This window comes from Molossus molossus, unplaced genomic scaffold (genome assembly GCF_014108415.1).
Source record: "Molossus molossus isolate mMolMol1 unplaced genomic scaffold, mMolMol1.p scaffold_m16_p_14, whole genome shotgun sequence".
Taxonomy (NCBI): domain Eukaryota; kingdom Metazoa; phylum Chordata; class Mammalia; order Chiroptera; family Molossidae; genus Molossus; species Molossus molossus.
Window position 1 is genome coordinate 77,949,848 of NW_023425349.1, and position 12,633 is coordinate 77,962,480.

The window sequence follows — 12,633 nt, forward strand, 5'->3', positions numbered from 1 at the left end:
ACAATTTTATTCTTTTTTATGGCCAAGAGGTATTGCATTGTATATATGTACCACAGCTTTGCTATCCACTTGTCTATTGATGGGACTAGGGTGGTTTTCATATCTTGACTATTGTAAATAATGCTGCAGTGAGCACAGATGTGCATATATTCTTTTGAATTAATGTTTTGGGTTTCTTCAGATATATTTCCAGAAATGGAATCGCTGTGTCATAAGGCAATTTCATTTTTAATTTTTTGAGGAACTTCCACACTGTTTTTCATAGCGTTTACACCAATCTGCATTCCCATCAACAGTGCACTAGGGTTCCCTTTTCTCCACATTCTTGCCAACACTTGTTTTTTTGTTGATTTATTGATGATAGCCATTCTAACAGGTGTGAGGTGCTATATCATCATGATTATAATTTGCATCTCCCTGATGATTAGTGCAGTTGGCCAACTTTTCACATGTCTATTGAACATCTGTATGTCTTCCTTGGTGAAGTGTCTGTTCAGGTCTTCTGCCCACTTTTTAATTGAGTTGTTTGTTTTTCTAATGTTACGTTTTTTGAGTTCTTTATAAATTTTAGATCTTAACCCCTCATCAGATGTATCATTGGCGAACAGGTTGTCTTTTCATTTTGTTAATGGTTTCCATTGTTGTGCAAAAACTTTTTAATTTGACGTAGTCCCATTTATTTTTTTCTTGTTTCCCTTGCCCAAAAAGAGATATTAGGGAAAAAAATATTTTAAAGAGAAATGTCTGAGATTTTACTGGCTATGTTTTCTTCTAGGAGTTTTATGGTTTCAAGTCTTAATTTAATGATAAGACTAGAGATGGGATCTCAGACTTGGGTTTAACCAAATTTTTAGTCAATAATGATATTTTATTTTCTTCCCACAAACACAGTTATAAACCTTGTACTTGTTTGGCAATGGTATGTTCTAACTTGAGGGTCTTTTCCATTCTATTCAAATCCCTCTGCTACTACTACTAATTTTCATCTTTCAAAATGTTTACCCACCAACATTCCGTCAAATGTATGAGTGGCAACTGTGTCCGTTTCCTTTGGTGTTTCTATCTCTGTCACTTGCAAATACAGCTCTCCCAGGTCTCAGAAATCTTCGAGTCCTCCTCTCTGAGCAAAGCACTCTCAGCTGCACTTTCAAAGCCCCCCTCTCCCTTTCATTACCTTTAATCACATGGTAAATTTTAAAGATGCGTCCAGATAAAGAAGGCTCGTTAACTTTAATGGGTCACTTTTTATATGTGGGTGAAAGGCCTTAAACCCTTGTAAATTAGTGTAGGATTTATAAACCATGGAAAACATGGTGACAAATACTGATTTCCTAGTAAATTCCTTCAACACACTAGATCTCCATGCATGATAAATTGGTGGTAGTCTTTTCTGTTATTATTTACACAAATGACTTTGACATTGTCTCGATAAGTAGGCAATAGACTTAAACCCCTGACAGACATCACAGATTAGCATAGAGCCATATATTTCCCTTACTTGACTTCTAAAAAAAAATCTGATTATAATACATACATTACATTCATGCATGGACACAGAATTAAAGACACACTTTATACCTTGTTTAAAAAAAGTAAAAGCAGGCCAATTTGAGATGGATTCAGACTTTCCCACATAACTGCTCAAATTACTGAAATTGTGTGGTTCTGTTTCACAAATTATACCTCTGTGGTAAGATTCCTCTTCAAGAAAACTATACAGATCAATCAGCTCCAGCCGACATACCTTTAATCCTGCCGGTAGACTTTTATAATTTTCTGCCACCAGTGAGTTATTGCTTGACAAATGTTTAAATATTATACACTGTGAAGTTTAAAGAAAGAAATTATTTACACAGGAATATAAAAAAAGTATATTATCAATTACATAGTTCCCTGAACACTTAATCATGCATCCGAGTGGCAAAGCCGTCAGGAAGGCTGTCCTCCGCTGCTCCACAACAGTGAAGGTCGTCTCCAGAAACAGCCATCTCATCTCCGCAGCCACAGCACTATACGTGTGTGTGTGTGTGTGTGTGTGTGTGTGTGTGTGTGACTATACTATGGAAAACTCTGGATGGACCCCCTTTTAACTTTTATCCGTGGTTACCTTGGGAATGGGATTCAGGAAATAAGAAAGAGGAATTGTGCTATGAATGTTTGCACTTTTAGAATTTTTACAACCAGCATATATTGCCATTATCACTTATAAGTATAAATAAAGAAGTAATTTTCTCCTGTTTCTTTCCTTTGTTGTCCCTCTGGCGAGCTCGAGCATCAGGGTTCAACGGCAGACTGAGCATGGGGAAGACGAAGCCCAGGCTCCTTCCCTGCCTAAAGACGGGGTAGTCTGACGGAAGAGGCCACAGAACCGATTGCAGACATTGACAGGAGTCTCCACAAGGGATTTTGAGATCTCATCCTCAGTCTTTTCCTGAATGTTCTGACATCATTACAAGCCCGGCTCTGCACGCTTTATGGCTAATGAATTAAACACATTTAGAGCTTGATCTTATCCCTCTTTTTTCAAAGCATCTTTTCTCAAATACAGCCCATGCTTCACTGGGTATTAGCTTATGTGGGGCTTTGTGAACATATTAAATAGTATTTTGTTGGTTTTTTAAAAGGTATTTATAAATAAGAAAAGCAGATTAAATCTCCCAGTCCCAATTCAGCCTCCAACACACAACCCCTCTAGACACCAGACAGCCTTGCCCGTTGCTTTTCTGAAAGCAAAGAAAGGCTCATAATTCCATAATTACTCTCTTGTGCAGATTGGCACAATATCAGCACTAACACAACAGAGTACATAAAGGACCAGGTTATAACATCTCTGCTGCTATAAATTGAAATAATAAACTTTGGCAAACACAGAGGACAGCAAATTTAATTTGACAGTCCTCTCAAAGCAGACTAAGAACAACAGAGGGAAGCTGACTAAATAGAATTAGGATCTATTTTATTTGATTATTACATCACTGGAAAAGGCAACATGTAATGCAATTCCCACCAAATCGTTAATTCCGTGTTCACCAAATAATGGTAGAAATCAAATTATCATTATGTTCTACATTCAAAATCATTTGATTTTTGAGCTGGAAGGGAAATTTTAACTCCCTTTTGCTTCAAAAATTATTTCTTTACGCAAACGTTCAGGTGAAAGTCCAATTTGTAAAACATATAAATGAGCATTTGCTCTGGTCCATGAGACAGGGAGGGCTATAGCTGTGCCCACCCGAACCACTACCCAGCCCTCAGGAGGCATCTCTGGGGAATTCCTAGGTCTCTATTATGGAGCATCATTTGGAAAATGACGGATCTAGGCCACTGCCTTCATTTAAAAGATGCAGATGTTAACTCTTAAGATTTCCCGCTAAAGATAGAATTAGGGAAGGGAGAAGAAAGGCATCATCCAGAGGAGCCTACTGGGAAATCAATCACAAATTCACCTTTTAAAGGGATTAAGTGATAATAGTTCAATTTTATTGACCATTTGCTACATGCTAGCAATAGTGCTAAGTGCTTTGTGAGCAGTCATTACCACCTTTGATTTTTACAAAATCCCCATGAGGTAGATCCTATTATTATCATCATTAAACAGATAAACAGCCCAGGCTCAGAAAAGTTAAGTGAGTAGCCTAGGGTCACACAGCTTAGAAGTGGCAGAGTTAATGCAAACCCAGGAAGTCTGGCGTTAGCAGCAGCGGGCAGATCACTGTGCTCTGCCAACTGTCCTGTCCATCTCCCTCACACCACCACTTATTTTTGTCCCATTGCTTTACCCATAAAATGGTAGGGCATTTCACTATTCTTACTGTGCTCTGTGGACATAACCGTGCACATTTCCTACTGGAATTAATGCCCTACTCAATACGTACATAGAGACTGCCAAGGTTATAGTTCCTATTCTAATCAATGCAGCCAACAAACTGAACACTTCTGCTAAGAATAAGCTCCTCAAATCCATAGATGTGGCCAAGTGAGATAGGACTGCAGACACTCCGGAAGACAAGAATAAAGTCCAAAGTGAGCGTGATAACCAGGATACACACCTTCTAAGAGCAGAAAGATGAAGCTGGGGCATTGGGGGACAAACCCGGGGGTAAATACAGCATGGGAAGAGACAACCAAAAACCAAGTCACAAATGATCCTGGCAAGAGTCAGCATGGATGAACTAAGTGTGAGTCAGCAATGGCATACCGTCATCAAGAGAGAAGGAAAAAAATCATGGCACGGCCTGTGTGACCTGCAAGAATGAGCCTTCCAATGTTCCCGTCATCGCTGACACCTTCGATGTATTCTGTGTCCAGTACAGGCTACATACACTAAATGGTGGAAAGAAAATAGATAAAGGCTAAAAAGGCACAGAAAAGTTGACTAGAAAGAGGAAATAATTTCTGGAGAAAGATGATACGACATAGGGCAATTTAACCTGCATGAGATAATACTGAGGAGAAAAATAAAAAGGGAGGAGGGATCAACTCTATAAATTATCCCTGCAAGAGAATGCTGACCACTTGCTCTTCATTTACACAGAAGAATTTATTCACTGGTTCACTGAGCAAACATTTATCGAGTACCTGCTGTGTCCTGGGACACAAATGTGGAAAACATATCTACTTTGTGCCCTGAAAGGAATTCAGTCTAGTAAATAATTAATCAGCATTTCAGTGTGATAGGTACAACTACACAGGCACGTGAGAACGCAGGTACACAGAGGAGGGAGTGGCGAACACCCTGCTGCAGTGAGGTTGGAGGAAGGCAGAGCCCTGGAGGAAGAGGAGGAGATTCTCAGAAACTCAAGGAGGGGAAGAACATTCCAGGCAGAGGGAACAGTAGATGCAAAGGCATGAATATGGGAAACTGTTGAGCACATTCAGGGAACTGCAATTATTACACCAAAGTAGAAGAAGAAAAACAGGAGAGCCCTGGCTGGTTTGGCTCAGTGGTTGGAGCGTCAGCCTGCAGACCAGAGAGACCCGGGTTCGGTTCCCACTAGGCCCTAGTGGCTAGGGGCACGTACCAAAAAAAAAAAGAAAAGAAAAACAGGAGATAAGCCAGAGACACAGGCTCAGACTAGATAATGGAGATGCTTTTACGTGAGCTAATAAACTGGGTTTATACCTAGCTAGTTACAATGTATTATTACAAAATCAAAATACTTACATATGCGTTGGAATGGACCCTGTATTTGCTATCTCCACTCCAGACTACTGTCCCTGCACTGGGACATTCAGACCTCCAATCTCCTTTCCAGTTCTACACCAGTGGCCTTTTTTTTTTTTTTTTTTAAATCTTCACCTGAGGATGTTTTTATTGATTTTAGACAGAGAGGAAGGGAGAGACAGACAGAAGCATCGATGTAAGAGAAAAACATCAATCAGTCACCTTTTGTATATACCCAACTAGGGACTGAACCATAACCTAGTTATGTGCTCTGACCAGGAATCAAACCTGCAACATTTTGGTGCCAGAACAATGCTCCAACCAACTGAGCCACACAGCCAGGGCTATATCAGTGTCCATTTGATGTTATTATGGTTGTTAAAAATGTTCAATATCACCCCTGTTAACAAGGTGGGACTTTACCCATAGATAAGGGGGAATCACTGAAGAGTTTCAAGCAAAGATGTCATATGATCAGAATTATTTATGTGTGTGTGTGTGTGTGTGTGTGTGTGTGTGTGTGTATTTTAAGATTCTTGATTGTCAAAGTAACCAAAAAAGAATGACGCTTCTTTCCTTGGGGATAGTTAAGACATACAATGTCCTCTGTCTGGTGGGTGGAACACTGTCAATGCGGCTGGTGCTATGGGCACCTGGCTGAGATGACCCAAGGGTTGGCGCTTCACTTCTGAGACTATCCCCTGGTCGAGGACAGTGGAAACACTGCCTGATCAGGTCTTCCTCTCGCACCTCTGAGGGAAAGGGGGCAAGTGGAAGAGCCGGGACTGGCCTCTTTGAGTGACAACCTCTATCTCATAAGCTATGGAGGCATAAGCATTGCTTTGAGTTGAAATTCCTTTCACACTGGTGTGGCAGGTAACCCCGGCAGCAGGTAACCCCCGCAGAGGCCTCTCCCCCCGGAGGTCTCCACACTGTCGCCCTCTCTTCACCAGAGACAGCTGCAGAACTGAAGCATGGTAATGACTTAACACTTCAGGAGCCGCTAAGGGAAAGGAAAGGACTCCAAGGTCACCCAGCAAAACGGGTAACTAAGTGCAGGCGTCAGGATCCACGTTCTAGCTCTGAATCTTGCCACTTAAGCTTATCTTTCCACATGCACTCTGCTTCACCTAAATTCAAACATTTCCCAATGATACTGCGAAAAATAAAAACTCAGCTTTTTCTGGTAAAAGAAATTTGCATTTCTTGGTCTACCTGAGTCCTGAATTCTCCCTGGCTCATTTTTTCTCATCTTTCAATTACCAGCGGATCTACTACTGTGCAAGCATTTTTCTCCTCAGTCAATGAGGAGACCACTTTCTTTTCTTCTGTTTTTTTTCCCTCCCAATGCTCACCCTATTAACAGTCAAGCAGCTTTTTGTACAAAATCTCCAAGCTTTAACATTTCCTTCTGATTAGAAGTTTAAAGAAAGAACTACTGAGTTTCAAAATTTCTTTTTTCCAAGGGTATTATCTGCTCTACCATCCAACCATCTGTCCTGAAACAGGCCGGTGTGAGCAACTGCCTCTGAAACTCCCAGAGACTGAGAGTTTGTGCTCCCTGAGATGATCACGGACCATTTCAGGGATGGCCCTTTAAGGCCAGACTATGGCCATCTGAGTTTGATCACAGGCAACACACTGGAACCATCTTCGGAAAAAGCCCTATTCATTTCATTATATTTTTGTACTACCCTCAAGTCGGAAAACAAGAAGCCATGTTTTCACACTTTAATTAATTCAATGATCATTTATCAAGCACCTACGAGATGTTAAACCCTGAACTAGCTGCTGGAATATTATGGTGAGCAGAAGACATGCCCTCCACCTAATGGAGTTTACTGTCTATAGCACCGATTCTTACATAAACTTTATGTAAGAATTTACATAAATCACCCAGGGAACTTTGACAATTCCCAGTGCCCAGCTAACTCTAGACCAATAAAATCAAAATCTTTGGGGATAAGGCCCATACATACATATTGTTTAATTTAATTTTTTTTTTTTTTTTAGAGAGAGAAGATGGAAGAGATAGAGAAATATTGATTTGTTGTTCCACTTATAGATGCATTCATTGGTTGATTCATGTATGTGCCCTGACCAGGGATTGAACCCACAACCCTGGTTTATAGGGTGGCGCTCTAACCAACTGAGCTACCTGACCAGGGCCATACATATATATATATTTTTTTTTTTTTTTAAAGGTCCCTAAGTGATCCCAACGTGTAGCCAAGGTTGAGAACTAGACATGAATCAAATAATCATGCAAATAATTATAAAATTATAACATTAATAAAAGCAAGAAAAAATTAGTCACACTTTGACAAGAATTCAATATCATTCATACATATGCAACCAAGATTTGCCAAGTACCTGCCATTTGTCAGAAACTACAAAGGTAACATAACTATGGGTTGTAGAAACACTGGACACCCGGCCATCCTTCATGATAATAGGTCAGAGCTGACCACCTAGTACGAGGGCATTTCTGGCCATTCCCACCTGCTCCAGTGAGTGAACCTGTCATGACTTACACCAGGCAGGCACGGTACCCACAGAGCACAAGCCAAACTGAGAGCCTGACCCCCCAGACGCTGGCAGGAGAGCTGAGCAATGCCACAGAGTTAAAATTCAGTGCTTAGGGGACCAGCAGGGCGAAAGGGAGGTGGTGTGATCATTTGAACTGGCAATAGATGTCCGGGAGGAGGAAACAGGAAACCTGATCCACTCAGTCTGTTTGCAGATTTAAAAGGGAAAATAAATTCTTTAAGGCTCAAAGCAGGATTGTCTCAGATTTGCTAAGGGATATGTGTAGAATCCTTATATAATGAGCTTCTTTAAATAAACAGCATTCTGGCTCGACAAAAGCTTCTTGATACTGGAGAGGTTATTAAAAATAAGAGAGGCGGTGACTCAGCCCAGCACTGCTGCCCAGATCTGAATGTGTTACTGCTCCTACTTGTTCAAAGCCCTGCCCCTCAAGAGGATGCAATTGTTTTCGTTTTGTTCTGTGATTTTTGCACTGTATCAGATAGAACTATTCCTAAGAAAGCTCTTATGTGTTCATTATAGCCTCCTTTGTCGCTTTTGGATCTTTGGTCTGTCTTTACTTGTGAACCTGACTTCATACAAGTCACTACAGTGATCATCTAATTGTCACAAGCAGATAATGTTCAATACTAAGGGTCCATGACACATAGATCTGTACACATGAGAAATGATTTTTAAAAATCCTTTATCATCCAGTTTTTAATTACTTGATGACAATATCATATTTGTTTTGTTTGTTTTTTTAAAGCATACACTCAAACGCTTTAAGAAGCAAATGGGCTGAGACTTTAACATGCTTTTGAAGATCCTAAGCACAGAGAATAGCTAAGACTGTATTTGATTAAAAGGAGGAAAAGAGCTTCGATTTTAATAAGTACAGAAGATTCGGATTTAATTGAAACAGAGCACACAATCCACACAGGGAACTCAGCAGCCTGATTCTGATGCCGCATCCTCCATCTGGCCCGTGGAAGGAGCAGACTCTAAGTCAGATTTTCTGAGGACTGGCATAAAATGGAACCCAGACGCTTTGCATGATCATCCTGCAAAGTAAGACGCATCACTCACACAAATCCTCTCCGAGTATAAAATTTAATAAATAAGATGAATCTATAAGGTTAGAACCCAAAGCTCAGGCTCCAAGTTTCTATGCTAACGGTAGAACCTGTGGCACGGAGCCCCCTAGACTCGCCGTTTCCACACAGTGAGACTTGGCAGCTGCCCCAGCACACGGAAGCCCTGTGTCTTCTACGACAGAGCTCGAGAATTCTCCCGTCATGTCACTTAAAACGTTCCTGTCGTCACAAGTTCAGTGCTCAGTTCTGCCATCTGAAAACCACCCCTCCCAGTGCTACCTAATATATGTACCCAGCTAGACTAGGAGCCAACTCACATCTTCCAAAATAGAATTATATGTGGTGTGGTTAATGTTTACCACAAACACCACTCAATTTCCTAGTCCTTATTTTATAACAGGATCCCTTCCTAATGATTTTAGGATTGTGATAAAAAGTATTTGTTCGTCAAGGCATCTTTTGTAAAGCAATACCTGACCAATGTATATAGAACTTGGGAAAAAAAAAAATACAGGGCCTGGTTAGTACTTCACAAAGGATTATATATCCAAAGTAGAAAAAAAACTATAATAAAGAAAATCATTTTGCCCTAGCCAGTTTGGCTCAGTGCTTAGAGTGTCAGCCCACGGACCAAAGAGTCATGGGTTTGATTCCGGTCAAGGGCATGTACCTCGGTTTCGGTTCAGTCCCCGGCCCAGGTCAGGTCCTGCGGGAGGCAGCCAATTAATGTGTTTCTCTCACATCAATGTTTCTCTCTCTCTCTCTCCCTCCCTCCCAATCTGTCTGACGATAGATGGACAAATATGCATGGGTAAGGATTAAAAAAAAGAAAGAAAATCATTTTAATAGGACAAACTAGAGCTATTAAACTAAATAGATAAAAGTCAAACTTGCAAAATTATAATACGTAAAATTTTTCTCTTTTCTTCCACTTTTTTCTGAAGACACGATTTTCTTAGTTGTGTGTGGCTGTGTCATCTACATTTAAATCTAAAGTGGTCTTTCATTTGTATGTATCACTTCATTCAAAATAAAATATCAAAACTTCTAAAATCAGCCCTGGCTGAGTGGCTCAGTTTGTTGGAGCATCATCCTGTACACTAACAGGTTGTGGGTTTGATTCCTGGTCAGGGCAGGTACCTAGATTTAGGGTTCTATGTCTGGTCAGGGTGTATACAGCAGGCAACCAATTGATCTCTCTCTCTCTCACCCAAGGATATTTTTCCATTTTTTGTTCAGATAGAGTGGGAGGAAGAGAGAGAGAGAGAGAGAGAAACATCGACGTGAAAGGGACACATTGAGTGGCTGCCACCCACACAACCCAACCAGGGCCGGGACAAACTGCAACCGAGGTACGTGCCCTTAGCGGGAACCGAACCTGGGTCTCTCTGGACCACAGGCCCATGCTCCAACCGCTGAGCCAAACTGGCCAGGGCTCATACAGCCTATTTAGAGAGAGGTGAAGGAATTGGAAGGTCATTGTGTCCAGAAATATCCAAATGTTTTAATATGACTGAAGGTATAAATCTGTACTGTATTCCCTGATTTCGTCCATTCATCACAACTGGTTCATATTATTCAAAACCACTCACCAAACTCCACTTCATAAAGGAAAACATCTAGTGCAAAAGACTATTACATATTCTCAACATAATACCCCAAACTTGAGTGATAAGCAATTGTGTTCCCCGAAAATGTGCATATGAAGTCTAGCAAATAAGCACATAAAATTATGACAGGAAGAAAACAAACCAAAAGCTAAAATTATCAGTGGAACTGATTAGCATATGTATAAGGGACACTTGTACAGATGCGGAGGCTTTCTTTAGACTCTAAGTTCTCAGAGCAGTGATTCTTAAACATTTTCGGAGTTGTGACATCTTATCATTTATTTGCTCTTATGATAATCACCAACCTCCTCCAAAAGTATATTTTTAAATGAGAGGGAATAATTTTATTCTCAAACATTTGTTTTTATTTTTACTCTCTTTGAGAATCACCGTAGAAGATCACACCAGTTGATACAGTTATCATTGCTTAAGAACCCAGAGGCTTCTGCTCGTCTTTTTTCTTTCTTATGGTGGATATTTAAAAATAGCCACTGACCACAGCTGAGCATGTGAACAGAGGGAAGAAAGCTGAAGTGAGGGCTTCAAGAAAACTTCAGTCTGGACAGGACATTTTGCAGTAGACCAATAAGAAGAGGAGGTGGATGTTGGCATGGGTTTTCCACATATACATACACTTGTATACCATTCTATTTAGGCAAATGTTATTAAGACAAAATCAATGATCTTCATTGCAAACTCCATTGTACTAAGCCATTTTCGTAGAACTTACTGATTATTTGCATGAATGTGAAAGAGGTAGCCATATATAGAACCTTTGGTTTTATTATTTATTTTAAGGTAAGGTTCAGTTCTTCCTATAAGATTTTATCAGAAGCTCTGTATGGACAGAAATGCAAGATGATGCAGAGTAACTCAATTCCTCTGGGAAAAGTAGGTAATCTTAAACAGGTTTCTTAGAATCCGAGTTAGAAGGGACTTCTCTATTGCACAGGAATAAGTCATTTATAAATGTAACTCAAGACTACATACTACACTGTATTTCTTCCAATGAATTTTAACTTCTCAGTAATCTTCATGGCCCTTTTGCTAGGAGTGTAGCCACCAGATATTAATTTTTGTTACCTAACAAAGGTCTGAAAAAATAAATGTCAAGGTCTAGATCATAGAAAAAGCAAAACACATTGTCCTTATGGTCTCTATCCATGCTTTCCAGTGATTCTTTTCTCTCATTCGTAGACTGGTAGGACCCCAAAGCACCCAGACCTAACTTTGTCAGGGAAGTGAGGTCTCAGGAGGATGGGGTCAATGCACAACAATGAAGAAGCCAACTGTGAGATCTACCTAGGAGCCAGAGAGTGAACACAAGAGGCTTGTCCACACACCAACCCAAAGATTAAGAAAACACTTATCTACCCATTGTCAAAACAAGGGATCTGTTTGGCTCATTTAAGGAGAAAAACTCATGGGGGAGAAAAGGCCTTTTGATTTGCCTGATTGTTTGTACAAACTGATTACCCAATCTGGTCCAAATCATTGACTTTTGTAATTCCAAATAGATCAGGATCTATTACAGTTTTTATCTACAGAATTATTTAGCCAACCAACACTTCTGCTTCACTCCTAGGGGGGAAATATACTCAAATCCCTTAAAAATAAACTTGGAATTTTAGTCATGGCAAATGTAAAAATCAGACAAGTCATTATAATATCATTGCAGAGCAAATGCTTAAATTCCATTTAAGGGAAATGTCATTACTGCAGGTCATATTTCTGGTCGGAGGCTACATCCCTCTAGTCAGAATAATGCCACCAAGACAAAGAGTGAGAAGGGCGGGCCAAAAGACGGAGAAGAAAGCTCAAGGCAAAGATAATGAAAAAAGGGAATAACCTTACAGCTAAACAGTTTACTTTTCAAAGGCAGCACAAGGGCAAAATGCTTTGTGCAAAGAGAAAATTAGTTTCCAAAGTATGTGCATTCTACAAAGAGCCAAGTTAATTATTCAAAGCAGAGGCCCATGAATTCCCACAATTTAGTCATTCTATTCTGACACACTCAGGCCCAGCGAGCTGCTTCTTATCACTAAGACTCTGATAATTGGCTTAGACATATCAAATAAACTTTCTGGAGAATTCAGTTGTAAGCAGGTATGACATCCTAATAGGGGTTTTATTAGGCCTTTCTCTATGCAGTAATGTATTAGCAATCACTGTGACATTTTCTGCTCCGGGGGGTTTTGGCCTTGCTCATTTTTTACACTTGCTAGAAAATAAA